This window comes from Aplidium turbinatum, chromosome 1 (genome assembly GCF_918807975.1).
Source record: "Aplidium turbinatum chromosome 1, kaAplTurb1.1, whole genome shotgun sequence".
Lineage (NCBI taxonomy): Eukaryota > Metazoa > Chordata > Ascidiacea > Aplousobranchia > Polyclinidae > Aplidium > Aplidium turbinatum.
In genome coordinates this window covers 49,947,335-49,958,260 of record NC_137472.1, presented here as the reverse complement: position 1 = coordinate 49,958,260, position 10,926 = coordinate 49,947,335, and positions in this window count along the sequence as shown.

The following is a 10,926-nucleotide window of genomic DNA, read 5'->3' as shown; positions in this document are numbered from 1 at the left end:
AGTATTTGCAGTCTTGCGTGAACCACCACTCGTACGCTTGCGTACTGTTCAAGCCATCTTCGCGGGTTCCTCGCGCCTGGAAGCGTTCAAACGTTTTAGTTCATTTTTGGCAAAACAATTAAACGAAGTTTTTCCAATCAACACGAAATTGCAGTGGCCTTTTGAACAAGCCACATCAGCCTGCAAACCAAATGACGTCTCTGCTGCATTTTTAACGGCTCGAATAAAAGCAGAGCGTGAGTTTGGTAGGGTGAGCATTTTCTTTTTAGCAGAAGGATTGCTGAGTACGACATCGTAATACTGAACAGCCATTGTCGTTACAGCAAAGCACAACTCTGTTGGCACTGAAGAATGTACATCAATCCCAAACTTTCATGCAAATACTGAGCAAGCTCGGGCACTGCTGTCATCGTTTGAATGTATGCCAAGAATGTTTGGTTGATCCTCTCCTTCTATAGGAAATTTCCTTGGCATGCACATGTCATCCTTTTTTGCTACACCTTCAAAACACACAATGCAGTGAGTTAAGTGAGCATTTCACAAACAAAAAAGAAAAAATGTCATCAATAACATTGCTTTAATATGTAACCATTTATAAGAGAGTGCGACGCCTGGAAAGTAACATTTTGAACCGCTATCAGTAGCAAATGTTTCCTCGTGTAGTCTACAAGTCCTGAATTTGGCTATTAATGTGTTGGAATAGTTGCTGGTGATAGTGATTCAACCACTTGCTCATGATCTAATTTGATTGAAAAAAAAAACAGAAAATTTTCACAAGTAATGTTGTGGACAGGAAGCATAATAAACTTTAGAAAAGCTTTAGGGTCGTATGCACCAATAAGATTGATCCAAATATGCTGGTTCACTGTTTTTAACTTCTTCCACTGACTTCTGTAAACTTCGCAGAAAAGCTGTTGTTGTTGGTTGTACGAAGTCTGCTTTATATACAGTATATGTAAAATTTGCGATATCAGTATAGTGACATGACATACCCTTAAATGTATATAAATTTCACAAATCTTGGTGTTTCCAGGAACCCAGCATTGCTTTCAGCATACAACTCCAAGGCATGCGCACTGCGCAGTTGATTCACAGAACACACCTGAAAATAGCAAAGGCCATCGTTGGCTTGCGGCTGGCAAAAATAGTCTTATTCAGTATTTTTTATTCTATGACTTTAATTTCGTACACAGTTTCCAGTAATAGTGCTAACCTAAGTTACTAGCATATTATTACTTCCTTTTATATATGTCTTTGTGATGTCATAACCGACCAATTTCAAATGCTATTTTAAAATGTTATTGTGCTCAATGCTCATATCATCCGGACAAAACCTTTCTGCATACAAGACAGAAACTACACCAGTTGAGCACCATTTATGTGTATGCATTACAAGGCAGTGAATTCTATACTCAATTCACAGATGGGTCTCTGTGTCATCAATACCATATTTCACAACTTTACTTACTTAAAGCATGTTGCCAGGTGATGTACGATTGTACGTGCTATGCTGCTGGGATTTAGCGATGCTTTCCTCAGTGCAAATGCAGCCTTCAGAGGCTTGTGTTCCTCAAGAGCATACAAGCGTTTTATATGCTCAAAACGAGCAGTGCATTTTTCACCAAGGACGTGTCTATGATCTTCACCAACAGGAGGAAAGTGCATTCTCTTTCTATTCAGAAAATTATTGAAAAAATTTTAAAATTGTGTGTGAAGTCAAATAATAGGTAGGCTGCAAATGCTTTTCTTTCCTTGTAGGATGCACAATGCAACTTGACAATTTGTTGTTCCCGCACATATCCATGAACATTTTTCTAAATAAAAGAGTATGTACATTGTTAGTTAATTTGAACTATGTGAAGCAAGGCATTACCACCAATAAAATTACACCTTTTGTCCAATAAATTTGTATATACATTCAAACTGCATAAAAGTACACCCAACTTACAAGGGTCGACGTCTTTTAGGTGCAGACAGTTAGGCGCCGGTCAAATAGGCGCGCACATGCGCAAACTATTTAACGGCACTGGGAACTACCCTGGGTCTAGTGACAAATTAAAGCATGTCAAAAATATCATTACCCAGCTCTCATCACAACCAATTCATGCAGACATAAATACCTGTTGCAAACATGATTGTCAACAAAGACAGCAACAACAAAGAAGATTTCATCTAGTGCATTCATCACTTTTTTCAAATCATTAAACGAGTCTTCAATAGACCTTTTGCATAACAAACCAACAGAGCGTGACGTTGGAGTCGTGAACGACCAGCCGCTGTTTACAATGCTGTGCGATAGGATTAGTGGCGTAGTTTGCAGGCGAATAAATTGTTTAACGTTTGCTTGAGCTGTTGTTTTGTGGTCTTTACAGGCGTGTATCAGTGTTTCAGTATAATTTGCCAGAAAATAAAACTCTTTTAAGTTGTAAACTTAGGCTACAGAAGTGTAAACCTTCGACCAGTTCTTTGCTGTATTGGAAGCGATCTTGCCAGGCAAAGATAGGAAGAATTTCCTGTATTATACAGCTTTAAAAGCTAAGCATGCAAATCAAAATATTGATGCAGAACTTGATGACGATGCTACTTTCGAAATATCTCAAAATGCTACAGGAGCACTGCATCTACATACAGTGGCGTTGCCAGAAACAAATTTTTGGGGGGGGGCAAATATTTGATGAATTGATGAGAACGACAAAGTGTTTGATTTAAGCCATCGCCACCTGATGTGCAGTGGGCGTATCCTGGTGGGTTGAGCAAGAGAAGCAATAAAACCGGTGGGGTGTTAGAGCGTGCCGAAGGCCCGCGTATTCTAGGGGGGTCCGGGGGCATGCTTCCCCGGAAATTTTTTGCAAAATTACACTCAAATAATGGATTATAGCGCTTTCTGGAAACACTTTTAGGGTAATATTTGTATGAAATTTATTAGCAGATAAACAGCTATTAACTTATTATAGGTAGCTCTTATACACGAACGGGCAAAACCAGCCGCTAAATTAGAGAACACCAAAAACTCAGCTACACAAAAACTCAATAACTACACATAAAAATAACAGAGTAAGCCATGCTGAAATTGCTTCCACAAGTTAGTTAAAAGAAGCGTAAATCGCGTAAATTTTACCCGATTTACGATTTGCAAAATTTATTGGTGTCTTTCTGTGTGTCTAAAACAAGTCCTTGGGGGTGTTAATAGCCAGATGACTTGGAAAACGTTATAAATTTCTACAAATTTTATTAACTTATATTTTAAACAAAGGGCTCAACTTCGGAATCCAAACTTTGAAAATTTTGGGGGGGCCATGGCCCCTTTCGCCCTCCCTGGCTACGCCTATGTCTACATAGATTAGCGGTGGAAGATTGAGTTTTTGCTGGTGTTGAAGCTTCGCCTGGGTTTGTTTTATACAGACTTAAAGCACAAGGTTTGGTATTAGTTCTGCATTCGTACTGTACACCGTATTTTTCATTCATGAATGCACCTCATGTATTTAAGGTTGATTAGTTTGAACATATTCCCTCATCGTGACGTTATCATAGCAACCATGAAGCCAGACTTCAAGAAGGACTACCCAAGCACCATGATCATCATCGACTGCACTGAAGTACGTCTCGATACACTATCCTCACTTCACCGTCAGTCGCAAACGTACTCGAACTATAAAAGTACGAACACTGCAAAGGCATTAGTCATTAGTGGGAGTTGATCCAAATGGGGGTAATATGTTTGTATTTCAGTTGTACACTGCTAATGTGAGTGACAAAGAAATATGTCAGAGGAGTGGATTTTTTCACCTTTTGAAGCAGAAAATAGCTGATAATGAACTGCACTTCATGATGCTGTTATGGCCGATAAAGGGTTTCTTATAGAAAAAGACTTAGCCTACATGGTATTGGTCTACATTTGAATATCTCACCGTTCCTAGGTAGAAGGCCTCAAATGAGTGAGGACGAAGTGTTGAATAAACGAAATATTGCACGCCATCGCATTCATGTAGAGAGGACCATAAAAAAATTCGTCAATTTCACATCTTCGACAGGAAAATACCAGTGACTATGCTTGGCATCATCAATGAAGTGTGGTTGGTTCGTTGCATATTATGTTATGCAGAATGAAAATAAAATGTTGCAAGACAAGGTGCCACTATCGTGGTCCATAATTCCCGGTCAAAATGCACACGCTTCACAATGGCCGTCCTAAATTGCCTTTCCTAGTCTGTTAGCCAACACTATGATTAAAACGAACAAGAATTGAAGTGTACCGATAACCTACAACAATTCATAAACACAAAAAATTTACTTTTACCTGCCATCGACCTCACGCTTGCTTGCAATAACAAGAAACGCCTTCATAAACCGTAGTAAACAAGCGATTCTTAACCCTCAGACTCCGCGTAACTCAAACGTCACGCTCTGGTGATTTTGAATGTGCAAAAGGTCTATTGTAAATTGTTCGGTTAGTTGTTAAATCATTTTCCTTTTTCAGTCTTGCAGACGCTGTAGTATGTAGAAGTGGATCTTTTAGGTGGCTGTTGCTTTGTCAGATAACCAGAAAATATTCTTGGTACAACTGACGGCTTTAGGCGAAGCTTTTTCAGTTGCAATGGTGACATAATAACTGGGTATTTTTTTCGATCATGTATCGGTCATTGACCGATTTTTTAGCAAATTGTCGGAAAAAAATATATAGTCAATTCGGTGCAATAAAAGATGTCTGCGGTCTGGTGTTGCAAGGTTAAGTTTCGCTGATGAACGTTGAAGAAACGTTTGTCTGTTCTAACTTTTCTCTGATAAAACACGACAGCGTTTCTCAGCGAAACTTAATGTTGTAGCTAGTCAGGAAGTGCAAATTTTGGATTGTATCAGCTACTTGAAAGGAAATATTTTCATCAGAAAAAATGACCGAAATAAATCAAAAATAACCGAATTTTTTCAAGTTATTTTGGACAAATGACCGAAATGTGGCGTCTGTATATTTAGGTGCGGAGCACTGTGGCGCCCGTTCATTTAGGTGCTATTCCTAGTAAAGTCTGCAGATTGTATCAGCTCGGCAGGTAGGGCAATGCTTTTCACACAAAATGTTATATTGAAACAGAAAAATATCTTGTTTTGTTAATGCGCGTGTGGATATGAGGTGCGAGACAACGCTCTACTACTCTTGATTTTAGTTCATCTCCACAGGACATTTGCTATTCATCCTGAACACAGTTACAGCCAGACGGACCTTTACTTAATCTGTTATCTTTCGCAATTACTTCTACTCGGATGGATTGGTTGTTTGGCGAGTTCGTATGAGACAACGCTCTACTCTACTACATGAATACACTTCTAATTTATAGGGCATGTGAACCCTGGTTACAAGTTGCAAGCATAATGGTGCGACTTTGCTCGTTATTCAACCTAGTCAGGGTTTTGACAGAAAACTAAGTTACTCTTCACTCAAGCCTACCACTTGCTTGAATATAGGCTACGGTACCGGTATATTTTTTACTGATGTTTAGTGTAGCCTAGTTATTATTTGACTTAACTAAAAGTGAACTCAGTAATGTTCGGAAACTTGAATAATTTATTGATAAAACTTTCGCCGACGCAAACCTGGACTAACAACAAATAAATGCCAAACACGCGCATTAAAATACAATATATTTTTCTGTTCAATATAACATTTTGTGGGAAAAGCATTGCCGGCATAAGCAGCTTCACTTACGGAAGCCATGAAATATTTTTTAGTTCAATATAACATTTTGTGTGAAAAGCATTGCCCTACCTGCCAAGCTGATACAATCTGCAGACTTTACTAGGAATAGCACCTAAATAAACGGGCGCCACAGTGCTCCGCACCTAAATATCCAGACGACCGGCGCCTAACTGTCTGCGTCTAAAAGACTTGCTCCCCCAGTGTTAGCCTACTAATCTTATTGGTCATTCGCTGCTTCCAGCTGATTAGTACTAAACTCAAGTATGTTTTTATTATGAATAAACTTGGACCGTCAGTGTGTAATGAAATTAACTATTTCAAGATCAAGCGGCGCTGGTTCGACTCTCGGGGTGTGCGCTTGAGCAACGCACGTTAAGGATTGCTCTCCATTCAGCGGCATCTAGTGGATGGAATAGTTCCCTGGCAACAAGACTTCAACAATCGGAAAACTTCACTCTGTCAATCTCGGTGACCGGGCCTGCGTCAGTGATTCAAAGCCTCTACAAGTATGCGAAACTGCCAGGATTAAGCTCTGCAAGAAGCTTTCCCAGTCCGAGGATAAAGATTCAATCAATCAACCCTCCAACATACCGTACTGGTACCCTAAGGCCTAGAAAATGACCACTCCAGGCAATAGCAGATTCACCCAATCAACAGAATTTTGAAAATTAAAAATCTGCTCGGTCTAACCTATCTGACAGACTGACACTAGTCACAACTTTGTCTTCCATATCCATAACCTACCAGCTTAAACCAAACTAAAAACGAGCACACCACGATTTAGGCATGCCCTTCAGTTGGACGGAATAAATGAAAAAACGCATAAGCTTCGGATCCCCTAAGTCCAATATCCCTACGGTGGCCGCTGGGAGATTTCTAAAATGGTTAACAGAAGGTGCGAAATATTCCACTCCGCAATGAATTGTTCACACGTACCAGACTAAACTAAATTATAAACACGTTTCGCGGGCGGCACACAATTCAACATTGGCACATCTTTGCGGGCCGCACAATTTTTCTTCGCGGGCCGCATTTGGCCCGCGGCCGCACGTTGCACACCCCTGGTATAAACCACTCAAAACAAACAAGTTTTATTTTGAATTTCCACGAAGAAACACAAGCATCTGAAAGTGTTCATCTGACATTTTGCTGTGTTTTGGTTCCAATATGTCTTTGCCCATTGAAAACATTCTTTCAACTGCAGCGCTGGAAGGTATTGGCGTGTTGTAGCGAAAAAAAAAGATAAAAAGTAGGTGCGTTGACGCTATGCGCTAAAAAACCGCGAAAACTTTACGGCGTAGCCTCAAGCGCAAACTATCCAAAAAATCCGGCCGCAAGCGTTAGCGTAAACAAAAAGTCTACGCCGCATACTTGCGGCGTAGAATTTGCGGCGTAGCCTATACATTACGTAGGCCTACATCTCTGGGTAATATAAACTGCTGCACCTGAGTATGCGACATATGGCAGTAGACCTCAAGCTGTAGTTGCATCAAATTTTGTCATAAAATTATGACCCTCCAGTTGTCCACCTTACTTTTGAGTGAGCAATCCTCTATTTCTACTATCCCTAGAATAAGCTTAACTGAAGATGATCTAGCATCTATTCTAGATTCTAGCTGATCGAAATCGATTTTTAGCTGTTTATGATTGAGCTGACTCGTGTGAACATAATTTCGTTTGTATTACAAGACATGTAACCGAGTCGTTCATATCAAGCATTATCATATCAAGCATATCATATCAAGTCGTTCTTATCAACGCAACTTTGTAATTATTAACGCAACTTTGTAACAAAGCACGCTTGATATCTTCAAGACATAAGTACTTTCCTGGGTATAATTGGATTTCCGCAAAATGATGATGTTGTTTTTGCTAGTTTGTTTTATTTGTTTTTGTCATTGTTTTTATGTCGTCAAGTTATGGCCTATCTATTTTGTGATTCGTGCAAGGCATGGTGCGTTGCGCTTGAAATGGCTTTGCCCGTGGTAGGATTTCTTTGTGGGGTTTTCTTTGCCTGCCTTGCTCTTATTTGCTATGAGCTAAACGCATCAAGACGTGTTCCCCTTACGACCATCAGCACTCTTGATAACGCACCATGGCCGATCTTTATAGCAACTGTCCATACAAATCTTAAATATATCAGCTAAAGCTATGTGGGCTAATAAAGCTATAGCCTAAATTTATGTTTTTTTTTTGTTTTTTTGTAACATTTTCTTTATTATTTTCCCTTTGCATCTTAAATTTTTCTGAAGGTGTTGCGACCGTGCCAAATTTTTTTCAACTCAATAACTTACTTTGGTCACAAGCACGTTTTAACGTTCGCGTTTTGTCGCTTCTACCTTTTTCTCGACCTTTGCTATGTTGACGTGTATTGTTTTTGATATGATGGTCAGAAATAAAAACAACTGAACTGAACTGAAAAATTGTTGAAGGTTTGACCTGTCAGAAGATCAGCAGAAGATATTTCATTTTCTTGATTTACAAAAAAGGGTTTTGAATTTCCGCGCAATTCGAAAATGTCCGACTACTCACAATAATGGCAAGTTGGCGTTATTAAAAACGGCTTGATCTTTTCACCTGAAAGCTAATATAATTCTACCAACTTTTTCACAAACTAATTAGAATAACTTTAAAAAAAATTGTTATTTAGGTTAATAATTGTTACTTAAACTATGATTAACTGTTACCAACCGTACCATCAATTTTTGTGTTTGGAAGGTTTTATCACTCAGCTCTTCAGAGTTTCTGCTTTACGTTATGACCGATTGTAATATGGACCATTTTGAGTCTGATTCAAAACAAAATAAGTGACAATGCCATTTGGCCCCACCTTTCACTATGGGACCGTTCAAATATTACGTAACGCTATCGAGGGGGAGGGGGTTTATGAAAAGCGTTACGTTAGCGTCACATCGGGGGGGAGGGGGTTCAAGCAAAACGTTACGTAACGCTTACGAGTACGGTAGTTTATTTGTGCTGGCTGGTATCGTCGTTTGGATACTAAATTAAGCTGAAATCATATCCAGCAGCACCTATTCAGCACCAACAAAATCTCTATCAAGTATCAACTACGGTACTGTAATTCCCGTAATTCCATACAAGGCATACAGGTTCTAAGTGCTTAAAACCTCGCATTGCGAAATTGCAAGGCAGCATTCTTACATCAAAAAGCTTGCTTTGATGGAGTGAACAACATCAAGATTGCCAGATGGCCTTTTTTTAGGCCAAATTTCAAAAATCTGGCCTTTTTAAATTGCAGTTGGCTGAAAAAAATTGATGCAAATAAGGCCAGAAAATGTGGCCTTATTTGGCCCTTTTTATGGCTGCAAATTTTGACCGGTTAAAGAACCAATTTTATCAGAAACAGTTATATTTTAATCATTTTTTTGAAAGGTTAAGGTATAGCCTATTCTCCAAGTATTGAAAATAAGTAAGTATACACTACAGTAAGTAAGGCGTAGCCTACTGATGATGAATTAAAGTGATAATGGTTTCTAGTTTTTCTGCTACTACAGTAATTGTTTATTAAACAGATTATGCAAACGAGAGAGAGAGAGAAACCTTTTATTATGTCTGCTGCGAAAAATAGTATACGGTACAAATATATTGTACCAAACGAACCGGTCATTAGGGGAGACTCGGGTAAGTTGGCCCATCAAAATGAAAAATTGAATTTGTGAGCTAATAACAAAACATATGTTAAAGCGAATGCTATTGAAGAGTAGACAATTTATCACTCTAGAAGTGGACATATTCTTGCATCAAACAAACATTCTTAGGTATATAATTTTTCAAGTTTTCCGAAAAAAATAAAATGGACCATCTTGCCTTCCTGTGCGGGTAATTTGGCCCACCATGGAAGGTAAGTTGGCCACGTGGAAAACATGTCCATCTACGGTATATATTAAACAGAGGAAAAGTTCTATTTTTCCCCAATTTTATTTTCTTTCTAAGTATTCCTTGATTTTATAGAGGCATAGGCTACATAGCCTACATTGTATGCATTCATGTATGGTTTATAATATAATCTACTATTAGGCTATAATGCTGTATTTTACCTCATTAAACGTTTTTACATGAGTAGCCTACACCAAATAAGCTTTCGAAAATAACAAAGGTTGTATCAAACATCATGTAGTTGGAACGACATGCCTTTATTCCTAACGATCTGGTCACCTTAAAGATACCGATAGGTAGGACCTTGTTTGCAATAGGCTACAAACCCTATGTTTGCATGGGTACCAATATCGGAACATTTTAATGTATCTCCGAAACGAGGTACGTTTTAGACCGTCGCTTGAGAAGTGGTTGATACACATTTCCGCGATTGGTTTTCTTGATTATTTACCATTATTCTATTATTACCATATGGGTTAGGAATAAGTTGTCGCAATTTGTGGCATAAAAACGATGTTAGGAAGTGTATTATTGTTATTGATCGCTTAATGCTGATGTAAAGCCGCGATTTACTTACTTTGGATACTTGATGATAGGCTACTTCAATCTTGCAAAAATAAGTCATCGTATTAATTAGTCAATTATTATCATTCTATATAATGCCACATAAAGGCAAGTTGGCCATGGTGGCCAACGTAACCACCCACGAAATGGGCCAACTTCCCTGCATGGCAACCATATTGTAAAAACTAAAAGTTATGTCAAACTATCGAGCTTCTAACAACGGTTTCACCGTCAATGTGAGCCTTAATAACCACTCCAGCGCTGCACTCACTAAATAATAACTTTTCTTATATAGTAAGAAAAAACTCACTCGACATCTAAAAAATTCTAAAATCCAAAATTTTTAAAAATCATAATTTTTCATACAAAAATCGTGCTCACATGTTTATACTGCTTGCTAGAGCCTCCCAACCTGGTGATAAGATAGTTTCAACAGCACTTTCTCAGTATGCGTACGATACGTAACAATAACTATTGTAGTTAAAAAAATATTTAGAGTGGGCCAACTTACCTGAGTCTCCCCTATGCTCTGACAGTGTTAAATTATTTTCTGTTATGCTTGATCGTTAAATGGCATTTACAAAAAAATATTTTAATTAAGTTGTTAGCGTTTATTTAGCCTTAATAGAAGTAAATAAAAAAAAATTGGCCTTTTTTTGGCCTTATTTTATAATGAATTTGGCCTTACTATAGCTTGGAGTATCTGGTAACCCTGAACAACATCATGCTGAGCATCACGCAGACCGTTCAGAAGAATGTGGGGGGGGGGGGCATTG